The sequence below is a fragment of the Cupressus sempervirens genome, chromosome 5 (assembly GCF_028749045.1).
Source record: "Cupressus sempervirens isolate cs-2001-9-10 chromosome 5, ASM2874904v1, whole genome shotgun sequence".
Taxonomy (NCBI): domain Eukaryota; kingdom Viridiplantae; phylum Streptophyta; class Pinopsida; order Cupressales; family Cupressaceae; genus Cupressus; species Cupressus sempervirens.
Genome location: NC_143122.1, coordinates 666834417 through 666849463, shown reverse-complemented (window position 1 = coordinate 666849463; position 15047 = coordinate 666834417).

Sequence of the window (15047 nt, the reverse complement as noted above, 5' to 3'; positions counted from 1 at the left end):
ATCTACCTGACTATCCATGACCAAGTGCTCTTCAATTTCCATGTCAAAATCAAACAAATGATCATGAAAAAAAATCTCTATCCTAGCATCAACAAGGTTAGGAGTATCTGCAACAATAGCCTCAAGTTTCTCTATAGTTTTCACATGAGACTCCACAAACTGATCAACAAAACCAACTTCTTCCTCCTTGACCTTGTTTTTCCATCTTCTCTTTCGAACAAGTCTTCTAACTAGCTAGACAAATCTCTTTTAGATCGATAGAATCCAACTCTAGTAGCATACAAATTCCTTCTTTTGTTTCTCAAATCTTTTAGAAAAAGTACAACATCCACAATAGCATCCACCCAAGCTATTGTCTCATTAATCCTTCCCTCCATCACACTATGGAGATTCACAATCGTCTCAGGGTCCAATCCTCTCAAAGCCATCTTCCAAGATCTTTGAAAACCCTCTACTACAAATCCTTCCCATGCTCCTTGTGGCAACCTCAAATTTTCTGCAAGTTAGATCACAGCCAACCACTTCTCACAAACAACTAGGAACAAATCACAAGTCCAAAACATAGATATGCAATCCACAAACTCTCTACAATCACACCTCAACAAGATCAATCTTCCATCTTTGCATCCATTAATCCATCATCAAGTCCTCTATAATTGCAAGTTAGAATCATGACCTATCACCACACAACCTAGGACTCCAGAAAGAATAATCCACCACAAGAGCAATATCTTCTCAAATCAACCCAAGGTCCTAGTGAAAACTAATTCAACTTTGATGATCTACCTACATGCTTAGGACAAAAATGTGCTCTAATAAGTTCAACCAACTAGATCAATACTCACTCTAATAATCCCCAATTAGATCAAACCTTCTCTCTGATAAGATCAACCAACCAGATCAATCCTCGCTTTGATACCACTTGATGTAGTGCAATGTAGGAGAATCCCCAAAGGAGATATCCTAGACCACAAAAAATAGCCACACAATGGAAAATAAACAATAACATAAGATCTAATATCAATTTACAACTATTTATTCATAAATAACTGATTACATGCAATGTGTTGGGTTGTAAGGCTTTCTCAATTAAGGCCAAATACAAAGTAATTACAATATTCTACAAGATCCCTCAAGATCCAACTCAAATCCTAGATAGCCCATATCTATAACACAAAAAAAATAAAGTAGAAACCTCCAAAATATCAAATTGTGCTTGCAAGCCACCAAGCAACCTCCTAGTTTCTAAATTTCAACCATTAGCTCTTCTCACAAATTCACATCCCAGATCCCAGATTCCAACTCAAATGTTTCTCTCTTGCTCCTAGACTAAACCAAATTTTCTTCCCTTCCCTTTTGTAATTTCTTAAGATGCTACCCAAACCCTCCTTAAATAGGTAGCTAAGCTACAAGTTGGCTAGTCAAGCATTTAATTACATTATAGGTCCACCTTGGAAGAGTAAACCAAAACTACAAAAAACATGAATGAAACTCAATAAAAAGTTATATTTAGGTCCACACGTGACTAAATAACATTTCCCTATCTTAACAATATCCAATTTTATCCTAAAAAAGTGTACATGATGAATAACTCCACATGTTTCACGCAAAACTCTCTGAAAATTGATACCTGAGAAAAACTACAATATCTCCTCATTGTGATTGAATCAAGACTTATGTACAAAACCCATTATATTATTTTAGGTCCTCTAAAACCCCTTAATTTTGTAAAGGCTGATTCATTAAGTATAACTACACATTCATCATGAAAGTCATGCAGAGAATCCTCACATGAAAATTGGCTAAAAATTGATGTGTTAAGAAAATAGCCATATCTCAAAACTCACAATGAATTAGTAATTTCTCCTTTTATCGGTGATATTAATATAGGCCCTCTTTAAACCCTAAAATTCTCAACCTCTCAATGATTAAGGATAATTATTTACATCCCTTGCAAAAATCTTGCAAAAACCAAAAAAATACAACTCCAGTCGCAAGGTAAAACAACTCTAACTTCAACACGATAACTCCAATCTCTATGCCCACATAAGGAAATGTTTCCCAATGCGTCTACAACACATCCCTAACCATGCAAATAATAACTCCATAAAAATCCAAGCTTGATTCTCCTACATCACAAGTGTTGGGAAGAGATTTCTTGAGAAAGGTGGATGGAGGAGAGATCAAAGGCATTGAACTGAATACCTCCCTCCCATGGACAATACCTTCCTTAATGAGAACTCTTTTGTGTTAGAAGATAGAGCTTGGAAACATTTCCTTGAGATCTGCATTGTTAATGCAAGCCAAAAATTAACTTAAATAAAAGCAAGGTGTTCATCTTCAACACTAAGTTGTATATTCAGATATGAGTGCTAAATATCCTCAGTTGCAATATTGTGTCCCTCCTTGACACGTACTTGGGGCTCTAATTGACTATTAAAGATGTAAGTAACCACTTCTAGAATATTATTCTAGAAAAGATGCAAAATAAGATAATTGGTTGGAAAGGTAAATTTTTTAGTAGTGTGGGTAAGCTCCCACTCTTGACATCTTCCCTCCAAGGAGCCCCTATTTACTTCCTCTCCTTGTTCAAAACTTCTCAAGCTATGGCTGAGAAATTGGAGAAAATCCAAAAAAACTTCCTTTGGTCAGGAGGGGCTGAGAAGAACCAATTGAGCTTGGTTAGTTGGGATACTATGTGTAAACCAAAAAGTAAAGGGGGTTTAGCAATCAGAAAGATTACTAACTTGAACAATGCTCTTCTCACTAAGATTGGTTGGAAACTAGCAATGGATGAGGCTAGCTAGTGTAAGATCCTCAATGCTAAGTACTTGGGGAATTTGAAATATATTTACTACATATAGAGGAATGATCTTCCTGTTCAATCCAGAATATGGGGTAACATCATAAAAAAAAAGTCTTTTTATGGAAGGAGTAAGGTCGTTGGTGGGAGAGGGTAGTCAAATAAGATTCTACAAGGATATTTGGCTGATTGGAAAACATCTAGTCTAAAAGAAGTTTTGTATTCTCAAAGATCATCTCTAGCTACAGGTGGGAAGTAAGGTGATGGATTTTATTGTTCGAGGAGAAGGTGGAAGAAGATACAACTACACCGAGGATATTTAAATGGAGAAAGTTTGGTGGAGGACCTTGAAGAGCTCCTTAAAGTTTATAGAATTCCAAGGGTGGCTCAGGATGACACCTTAATTTGGAAGGCAACCTCATCATGATATTTCTAAGTTGGTTCTACTTATAGGATGATTTTTGAGAAAGATATGGAGGCTAATTTTTGGTAGAAAATCTAATTTAGCCACATGATTCTAAAAATCAATATTTTATAGTGGGTCAGTATGCATGGGAAGATCCTAATCACAGATAATCTAAGAAAAAGGGGCTTCCAATTATCCAATAGATGTTATCCTTGTAAAGAGGAAAAAGAAATTATCCCCCATTTCTTCTTGGAATGTAGGTTTGGTATTAATATCTGGGGAAGGTCTCTTCAAAAGTTGGAAATGGTGTGGGTACTCCATAAGTGGATAGATCAATTTGCTATGAATTGGCATTGCCCATTTCTCCACCCTATCCTTATCAAAATGTGGAATGATACCTTCCCATTTTTTTTGGGGTATTTGGAAGGAGAGAAATAATAGGGCCTTTAGAAATGAAGAAAGAAGTGAGTAGATTATTACAGGTTTGACCTTCACGCTAATTATGGAGAATATACATAATTGCAAGTGGCAAAGATAATCAATTCCTCCCACTATGACTGAATAAAGGATTTCCAAGTGTTTGAATATTGAGGAAGGATTCATGGAGGTTGATAACTCGAAACAACTTGCAAAAGGATGATATGGAATCCCCCTAAGGAGAGCTAGGTTAAACTTAACTTTAATAGTGTGATGAGAAGGGAGGGTTTGACATGAGGGGGTATGGTTAGAGATAGTAATGGTAGAATGTTTTTGGTCTATACTAGTAATCTAGGGAAAGCCTCAAATAATGTTGAAGAGGCTATGACACTCCTTTAGGACTTAAAAATGGTAATTAGTGTGGGATGGGAGAATGTGGTGATTGAAGGAAATTTGAAGATAGTTGTAGAAACATTGAAGTGCAACATGAAAGTTGGTTGGGTGATCAAAGGGGTGATTGAGGAAATTTGGCATTTATTAACAATCCTGGAGAAATATGACTTGTAACATATTGATTGGAAGAGTAACATGGTGGAAAATGTGATGGCAATGCTAGGTCAAAGAGTGCATGCCTTATGTTGTTAGAGAGAAATAAGGCTGTCACAAAATTTGGCAAGAGCTTTAGTGAATAAAGTCAATTACCTGTGATAGGGTCTTCTTGGATAGATTATATGGTTCTTAGTGAGAACTCAGTGCTAAGTGGACTAATGGGGTTGGATCACTATGGAAAGATGGAAAGAAATGATGGAACAGGTACTTCCAATTATTAATTCATGTGGCTCAAAAGGGAAAGAAAATCAAAGTATGTTTTGAGTATATTTTTTATGATTTATGTTATCATAATTTCATAGTGGACATAGATTAATAGTTCAAATTTTGAATGGCTTCAACTTATTGGAGATGATGAAACAAAGTGGTATAGGGGAAGTGCTAGTTGGCACATGATAAAAAATCTGAGAAGTGACATGGGTATTCATGACAATAAAGGCTTTTATGAATACTTTGTGCAACTTTTTTTTTTTTCAATAAGTGTGGCTATGATTTTAAAATTTTCCTCTTTGAAAGGAGTCAGAATTGTGGTGAAGGTTTTTGAAATGGGGGGAGATCTGCTACATATTGAGCCTTTGACGATTAAGGACAATGCTTAAAAACCATTAACCTCATACATGCTAAAGGAGTGGGGATTGGTCCCATTCATGGAGGTGTTGAATGGTTTTGATGAGAGTTATTCTTAGCAATTTTTGAATTCCTCAAATGATAGAAAGGTAACTGTTAATGGGATTACATTTCAGGTGTCCGAGGAAATTATTTCTTTGGCAATGGGATTTGCGATGAAGGGGAGAAAATGGCGAAAGGTGACTAGGGTTGTGGACGAAGCCATCATGAATCCCTTCTTTTAGGAGGATGAAGAACCCATTCACCATCATGGTGGGTTTCTATGCAAAAAACTTCTTAGGCCATGGAGTGAAGCATGTTTGGTGTTGATGAAATATCTCACCTTGGAAGGGAGGTATGGGGTGTGCTACTATTACCATTTTCCCCTCCTAAATCATTTCTACCATTGTGATAGTATTTTTATTCCTTTCTCCCTATTATATGAATTATTTGTTACTATCTCAGATGTTAAGAAAAAAATGAAATAGGGTCTTAATTAACAATCATTCACCAAGGTTTGTTGTTCTGCCTATACGAATTCCATCTGGCTATGTTAACCCTAGAATTATGGAGGTTGATATCTTGGGTCTTCACAACCCTCGCCCCCACCATATCTCTCTAAGAATCACCGGCACTAGAGCCCCCACTCCCAACCATCACCAAGTGGGTCCCCTAAGGGGAGAGAGATTACCCCTCCTAGAAAAAAGTGAAATTGGAGAAAGAGAAGGAGAAGGATCTTGATCTAGCCCAAACCCTTCAAAATAATAACTCAGAAAAAATTAACACAAAACAGATTTTCAGAATGTTGGATTCTTCATTAAAAATTTCTAACTCTACTTTGCCTCTACACTGAAAGAAAATAACTCCTTAATACAATTTCGAAAATTACCATATTTGGAAAATTTTTGAGAAAAACATTTTTTTTCCATTTTTGGTCATTTTCAAAAGCCATCCTACGAATCTCAATTTTTTTGAGGAAAAGCCCCCAACTAAGCCAACATGACTTGTCAAATAATCAATGAAATCAAGAATATGATTTCAAATTTATTACAAAAACAACCTTCTAAAAAATGAAAAAAAAAACACAAAAATCTAATTTCAGAGGGCAAGATGATATTTTAGGCTCTTGGAAAACTATCAAAGTGGCCACCAATCAAGAAAAGCTCAACCAACAATCCAAATAACTCCTCCTCATGCAACTTCCTACAATTTTTTAGCCAAAACCCATATCCAACTTAAAAGTTCTGACTCCTGAAAGTTGATGCATCAAATCTGGAGGAATTGGAAGAAAAGCTTAGAGGTGGAAGATGAAGGTCTTGAAGAATAGAAAAAATGAATTCCAAAATAAAAATGAAGACTACTTCTTTGCAGGAGGAGGATTTTGATTCTAAAGAGATGGCCCACCCCAAACAAAGAGTGAAACAAAAAACGTCGAACTATGGCATGGGCAATGAGGATGATAAGGAGGTAGAAATTTTGGACTCCTATATGTGAGGCTTGACTGGTAAGATAAGAGGAGAAAAGAGGTGAATTATGTCTCTACTTCTCTTACCATGGGAAGGGTCAACCTCATGCAAGATTAGTTCCTAGAAATGATGGAAAGAGCCCCCTCCCCTATGATAGTGTCCTCCTCAACTAGGTCGATACCTAAAGAAAAGATTATTTCTAACCCACCAAGTTTGTAGGGTAATGACAAGGACATGGTGGAGGGAAATTTGGTTGGTAAGCTGGAGGATATTGCGGAGACCCACAATTTGGAGGTTAAAGAGATGAGAGAGACAGGATGTAGGCTTTGGACAAGGGGGTTAGACTTTTGTAAAAATTCACCATCAAGGTGAAACATTTAGCGACCACTACCCTGCACTTGTTGAAGGACAACCAGGAGGAGGACTTGACTCATGAGGACTTTTCAATTTCCTAGTTTAAGATTGAGCCAACATCCTCCTCAAAATGGAAGGCTAACAAGAAGCCTAATTAGGATCTACTCCTCTTTGTTTAATGTGTTTGTTGATTTCCTAGTTTAAGGATTTAGTCAATTTAGAGGTTGTTTTGCCTTTGTTTAAAAACTCATTTCTTTTATGTAGTACTATTACATGTTATCTTAGTAGGATGCCTAGTAGATTTTATTATTATGCTCCTTCGAATGATGTTTTGGTTTTGATAAGCATTAGTAGGGGGTAATCTTTTGTTTGGATGCTAATCTATTGGTTGTAGGCTAGTTTGTCTTATGTAAGGGCCAACCCCCTTGTTTTGGATACTTTATTATTCAAAACCATTAGATAAGTCATTTTAATTTCTTGATTATTTTTCCATGTTTCTGTTCTCCTTAGCAATAATTATGTTATCTTGTTGGGTCTAAATACAATTTTTTGATTTAAGATTCAAATCGCAACATTTTGGTAAAATACATTTACCAATTATATGTATTATATTAGAAGGACTAGTTATTTATCATAGTCAAGCTCCTATAGTTTTTAGTTGAACAAGATAGAAGATATCATGTTCCATGAAGCACTCTCTAGCCAAATTTGGTGATTGTAAATTGACTATAAAATGGTAATATAAAAAATTGATTAATTTGTTGTAATGTTTTATCTATGCTCCTTGACCAATTGTCAAGATGTAGTTTTTTCCATCGAATTAACATCCATTTTCTAATCCACATGCCTCTTTGCATTTTATTCAAGTAAAACACAAATTTTTCAATGATTCTTTATACAAAAAATTTGACAAGTATAGGTCAAAACTTGTTTGATTTTGTTAGAGTTATAAGATATTTTCTTATTATCTCCAATTTTCCCATGCTTAACTTAGGCATATAATAATCAATTATTTTATTAATTATTAATTAGTAATCTAAGTAACTCCTCATACAACTACCTACAAAATTTTACCCAGAACCCGTATCTGAGTCAAAAGTTACAACTCCTAGAAGTTGATGCATCAAATCTAGAGGAATTAGAAGACAAAGGTCTGGAAGAATTGCAATAATGAATGCCAAAAGAAAAATGAGGACCACTTCTTTATAGAAGGATAATTTAGATTCTAAGGAGATGACCCACCCCAAACAAAGAGTGAAACAAAAGATGTTAAACTATGGCATTGGGAATGAGGACGATAAGGAGGTGGAAATTTTGGACTCATATATATGTCAAGCTTGGGTCATGAGAATAAGGGGAGTAAAGAGGTGACTCACTTCTCTACTTCTCTTACCATGGGAAGGGTGGACCTCACATAGGATTAGTTCCCAAAAACAATGGAAAGGGCCCCCTCTCTTACAATGATGTCCTCCCTAGCTAGGCCAATACCCAATAAAAAGATTATTTCTAACCCCCCTACATTTTCAGGATAACAAAAAAGACATGGTGGAGGGAAATTCGCGTGGTAAGCTGGATGATACCATGGAGACCCACAAATTGGAGGTTAAAGAGCTAAGAGAGTGGATGTAGGCTCTAGAGAGGGTCATAATTTTGTCAAAATTTACCATCAAGGTGACACATATAGAAACCACTACCTTGCACTCGTTGAAGGACAACCAAGAGGATGACTTGACTCACGAGGACTCCAAGATGCATTCCAGTTTCCTAGCTGAAGATTGGGTGAACATCCTTTTCAAAGGGAAGGTCAATAATAAGCTTAATTACAGTCTGCTCCTCTCTACTTTATGTGTTTGTTGGTTTGTTAGTTTAAGGACTTAGTCAGTTTAAAGTTTGTTTTGCCTTTTTTAAAAACTACACTCTTTTATGTAGTACTGTTACAGGTTATCTTAGTAGAATTCTTGGTAGATTTTATTATTATGCTCCTTTGAATGATGTTTTTGTTTTGATAAGTAGTAGTAGGGGGTAATCTTTTGTTTGGATGGTGATCTACTGGTTGTAGGCCAATTTTTTTTATGTAAGTGTTCGCCCCCTTGTTTTGGCTACCTTATTATTAAAAACCATTTGATAAGTCATTTTCATTTCTTGAATATTTCTCAATGTTTCTATTCTCCTCAGTGGTAATTGTGTTATCTTCTGTTGGAATTCTTTAGAATAACTAAGAGGGGGAAGGGTGAATCAATTATACAAGGTCTAGATGTATAAATAAAAAATTTCACATTTTAGTGAACCCATAAGACATTTATCATTGTGCATGCATCCATAAGATTATGCAATCACTTAAAGACTTGTAGGTTACTATCAAGTCAAATTTGTAGAAATGTAAACATGAACAATAAAAAATTCAACAACACATTTGACACAATGATTTATGTGGAAACCCAATTTGGGAAAAACCACTAGTAACATGTTACTCTTTTCGCTCTTCTGAAGTGATGCCCTATGATTTCAATCACCCTATTAAGAGTGAGCCTTGTTAGAGGACTTTAGACAATTCACTTGGAATGTCACCTAGTTAAAGGATTTACAAATGATTGTTAGGTCAACCTTAATCCAAAGGATTTACCCTAGACTGATATAATTGTTAGAGAGTAACAGTAAGGCTTGATTTGATAAAAACTTACAACTCCATTTGCAGATCACAGATCATTGTTTTAGATCTCTATTATTCTTGGCTTTCACACATTTCAACATTGATAGCTTGTTCACCCTTCAAGCATTCATACCCTTAAGCCTTCTTGCTTAACATGCCAATGTAGATTGTTCTCTTAGGTCACTTGATGAAGCAAAACCCTTGACTTCTTGTCTTCCTTAGGTTCTCACACATAACATCTTTTGCTTCTGACCATCCATCCTTGTAAATAGGAAATTGAGATATTTTTCCACTCATTCTCCATCATCCAATTTAGGATTAGGATAGATTAGGTAGGATTCTATGATTCTACCCCTTATTCCATATTACTTCTAGAAACTTCTCCTTCAATCCTTTTTTAATTCACCTCAAAATGGTTTACCTTGAATTCTTTGTCATTGACTCATCAATCTTATCTTCAACCTGGTATACACAATCCATGAAAACAAACTTGTCAGCTCAAATCCATTGAATTCATGATCTTTCAAATAATGTAGCCACTCGATATTAACTTGCTTATGATTCTAGGCACATACTGCTTTGCTTGGCATCCTCTGTAAAAATCACTCGGCACAAACTAAAGTTTACTAGTGCTTGGCAGCAACTAAACTTTACTCAGCATCTAGTGTTTTGCTTGGTATCCACTAAAATGAACTTTTATTTGGCTCTAGCTGATTTTTTTACTCGACTTGCACTGACTTTGTTCGACACCTACTATCCACTCGGTGAAGTTTTATAGACAAACTCTATTTAACTTGTTCTTCTAAACATGCTTAGTGCAACCAACCTTTGCAACCTTAATTTGATTATCAATACACTATGTTATCACTATCTTAGTTGATTCTTGTACTCCTTTGTATATCATAACTCAACCTTTCCTCTAGGTGTTGTTGTTACATCTTTTGATCAAATCCTCTTCATCACTCAAATAAGTTATAGTACTTATATCATATAAGTATTTTCCTTATCAAAAAATAGTAGGTTTGATATCAGTGTTTTTGTGGTTCCACAATTCACGCCCCATCTTTGATAGGAAATGGGGACCCCCTACTTTAAATATTTGGCTTTTGGACACCTAAATATGGGATTTGAGTCAGTTTTAGGTCTAAACTAGTGCCCTAGTTTACATCTAGATCCAAACAGGAAAACCAAGTTGATGAAAGAAAAAATTGTGATGGAGGAGGCCCTTTTTACAAAGTAAAAGGTGCACTAGTGCACCTTATGTTCTATGCGTTGATGTGCCAAGTTAGTGAAAATAATGTGTTTTAATTTGTAGCAGTGTAGTTGTGGACCTCTTGATAAAAGGTTACCCCAGGGCCTATAAAGCCCCCCTCGTCCTCTTCATTCTTACCCTCTCTTTGAACTCTTGCTCACATCGCCATGCCATAGTAAGTCTATCCCCATGCCTCACACATTATTACTACTCTGCACTTGAATAGGTGTGACACTCCACATTTGTGCACCCACTTAGGTGTGGCTTCTTTTCTCCTCCTCCCTTTACTTAATGACCAATTGAACCCTAAACACTCAGAACATAAGGTGTGCATTGGTGCACCTAATTTGGTGTGCCAACATGCACCTTATCCCATTATACATTGATAAGCACTTCAAAGAATTTAAAAAGGATAAAACTTAGCAATATGTTGAGGTACCATTAGCGCACCTCTCAGGGTGCGCTAGTTACTTTTAAAACTTTGGAAAAACATGCATAAGTTTAGGTGCACTAATGCACACCTAACTATGTGCACACAACACAACACCAAGAATGCAAAATAGTGATACACATCAAGCACACCTCAGAGGTGCACCTAATGTGCCAATTCAGTATTCTAAGGGTTTTAGATAGTTTTTTCAATCTAGTGTTTGGTTTTCTCCTCTGATTTAGCTCTAGGGTTTGTTTTATTTCTCTCCAATTACAAACTAATGGGTGCTCTTTTGTGTAGATATAGTGTCATCCTCTTTAGCTTCCTTGGGTGAGAAAATGGCACTTAAACCTATAGTCTTCAAATTCCAAGAAGTTCCAACAAAATTGAGGTTTCAAAATGACTACTTAGAGATCAAAGATATAGAATTGGGACACACAGATTTGGGGGAATTTCTTAAGATTTGCAACAAGCCCACTAAGAGATCACAAATGGTTTCTGCACTTATCCGATATGGACTAGTCAACATAGCTCAGACCTAGAATTAGTGCAATCTTCAGAGCTCATCATGGCACTTGCAAAACACTTGGTACTAGAGGAAAGGGTGGTAAAGAGTATAACTGGAGAAATTTTCCTTGATCTTCACCCCAAGAATATCGAGAAAGTATTCCATCTCCCATGGGCAGATCAATTCATTAGGATTACCTATGAGCATGTAGAAAGGTGGTACTAGGAACATATTGAGGAAGCATTAGAGATCATTTCAGTCATAGTACCTTATTGAAAAGACTCCTTTGGGTAGGAAATTGAGTAAGGTTGACATGACTAGGGGATATATGGTTGAAGACATCATATATTCCATTATCCTATTGAGCAAAGTTATGGGTTTACTCTTAGCTAGGCATTTGAACATCATTATTGTACATTTCATTGAAACAATCAAGAAAGTGATGTTGCCACTAGATTGGGCTTTCAGTCTGAGTGAGAACTTATATGAGCAATTGGTGACAACCAAGAATAAAAGGGAGTTTTATATGACTTCATATCTAGTATACTTTTTAGCCACAAGGGCAATAGATTATCCAGGGTTGTACAAAAGAAGTAGCATGCAGGATCCAAAAGCATGGTCGTACATTATCTACCCTCAATTGGTGAAGAAGAAGCTCTCAAAGAAAAGAAAAGGGTACATAATTATGAATGATGCATTCATATTTGACATAATTCGATTCATAGAAGGGGATTATGTGAAGAGATTATCAGATGATGCAAAGGCACAAATATCAGTGCTTGGGGTGTACTATATTCAGTTTAAAACATTCACTTATCTAAGGGTAGCTAGTACCATTGTAAATCCAAAGAAGCTCCTGAGATATCCTTGTGATAGACTTGTCCTTTTGTAAATCTCTCCACAAATCTTATCTACTTATGAGAGAGTGAGGAAACAACATAAGAAATGCTGGACTTGGCCATTGGTTATAGGATCTTCCTAAGTAGATTGAAGGCAAGATATATACTCTTTTGAGTGTAAATTGGATCAGTATACCCTAGAAGAGTATAATTCTCCAAGGTCATATTTTGATAATATCAGCAAAGTGAAAACTTTGGCAGAAAAGACATTTTAGTATGAGGAAGTCATTGAAGACCATTGGATGAATGCTACAAATGACTATGACATCCGTATAAGGGACTATTGTAGGATGACTTTTTACTTGGTAGAGAAGGCCCTAAAAATAACAATTTGCTTGAAGATATGACAATAAGATTTTGAGAAGCTACTTGATCCTTTGTTCAACACAAATAAAATTGGGGAATGACCCATAGTGAATGCTGAGGTCAACTTAGAAGAGAATTTTGACATTAACAATAGGGTGAGGCATGTCATTAAAATGATGAAGGATTGGATCAAGAAGCTATTTGACCTTGATTCAATACCTAAAATAGTGATTTTCCATGCACAAGCCTGCCCAACTAAAGGTAGAGGAAAGAAAGTTACCATTCCTACCTTTGCAGCTCAATCACCATTAAGGCCAGAAATAGTGCATCAACTTGATAGGCTAGTGGGTTATTACAGAGCTCAAAAGAGTAGAGGCTAGGATAAGAGGAAAAGAAGTTAACCATAATGAATTGAATTGGAAGAGGGTGAAATCTCGGCACCCCCACAACAAGAAGAAGTAAATGTACAAGGGCTAGAAGATATAGGGGTGTCACAAGTTCAAGATGACCCACAACTACCACTAGTTACTGCACCTAGCCAAATAGAGACAGAAGTTGAGATTCAAGAGGTCTCTCCACCTCGGTAGAGAGAACAAGCATCCCCTTCCATGCCTAAGAAAGGAAGAAAGATCAAAACTCCTATCAATAAAAGTAAAATGGTGATCTAGAGAATAGTCCCTACCCCATCAATCCTAGAACCTATTCCAGAGGAGGATGAAGAAGAGGATGATAAGGACAATGTACCTTTGAACTAAAGAACCTGGCTAGCAAGAGCCACAGAGAAAGAAAGGGGAAGTTCCACTGCTACACCACCACCAATCCTAGAAGAACCTCTGCAAATGACCACATTAGAGGATGAAATGCAACAATGGACTGATGAGCAAGATGTAGAGGGTACTAACATATTTAAGATGTTAGATTTTGATTTCATGCTAGTGGGAATTGAGTTAATTGGAGACAAGATCAAGGATACACCGACCAATGAGCCCCAATAGGAAGATTGGACTCAAATGCCCCCAGAGTCACAATGTACTGAGATAATGCCTTCATTGCCATTGCAAGTCACAATTGTGGATAAAGGCTCTATTACTTCTCTACCACCAAGTACGAAGGAAGAGCCACAAAAAACAGTAATCGATGAACTTTTTGGAGGAGGACAAATGGTCAAATATCCTCAGCAAGCTTCCTAGGCTACCAAGGTAAGAACTGTGGGCTCCACTGAAACAAAGATTATAGGGGGAGAGTCATCATAGAGAGAGAAGACCCCATAGAGGAGTGATAAGGGAAAGGGGATAGTAGAGAAAACTCCTTCATCCTCGAGAGACAGGCCTTCAATAGAATGGATCCCAAGATGGTTGTAGAGAGAAATGATAAGAAACAAGAAGCAACAATTTAATGGCAATAAGGAAGACATGATAGAACTAATTGAGGTTCTAAGGAAACCTAAGTCCCCATCAAAAGAGGCAAGGGAATTAGCTTTCATCAATAGTGACCAGAATCAAGATTTATTTACACAAGTGGCTATCCCACCTCCTAATTTAGAAATAGAAGATTTGGATCCATAAGATTACCAAATCAAAGAGGTTATGCTTGGGAAGCCTACATTGGATACATCCAAGTTCATGGTCACAATGGGGATGAAGGAGATATTTAGAAGTTTGAAATAGGAAGCGATAGAATTAATAACACTTCAAAGGAAAAATAAAATCCTAAAGGGATATTTAGCCGAAGTTGTTGGTCCCTTGGATCCTGAACACCCCAAGGAGACTCTGAATGCTACACTTGAAAGAAGTGATAAAGGGGGTTGTATAATTAGATCCATTTTTGAAGCCTATCGGCAATGGCAGGAAAGTTTTGAGGAAAAAAGAATTCTGATCATCTAAGGAAATTTGAAGCTACTTCATGCTATGCAAGAAAATGTGGGTAAAATGGTAGCAATTTTGAAATAAGATTTCAGTATTATGGATGAGGTACATATATGGGGAAAGGATTTATAGGTATTACAGGTAGTAAAAGGCTAGAGATATAGAATGCTCATGGATGTATATACTATAGAGGAACTAGATTTAATTGATGATTGGATATAAAAGATAATGGATTGCAATAAAGTAATGGAGTCATTGCATGCAGAGATCGACCAGTTCAAGGACCAAGCCCAAGAGCAGATTTTGGAAGTAGAGAAACATTATAGTGATGCATGTCTTGACATTTTTGAAGATGATGCAAAGGAAAATTTGATACCAATTGAGGTAGTAGTGCAAAAATTTAGATAGATTTTTAAGGTTTCTAGTTATGAAGATATTTGATAGGCATTTAAGATAGAAGAAAAATTGCTAGAGTT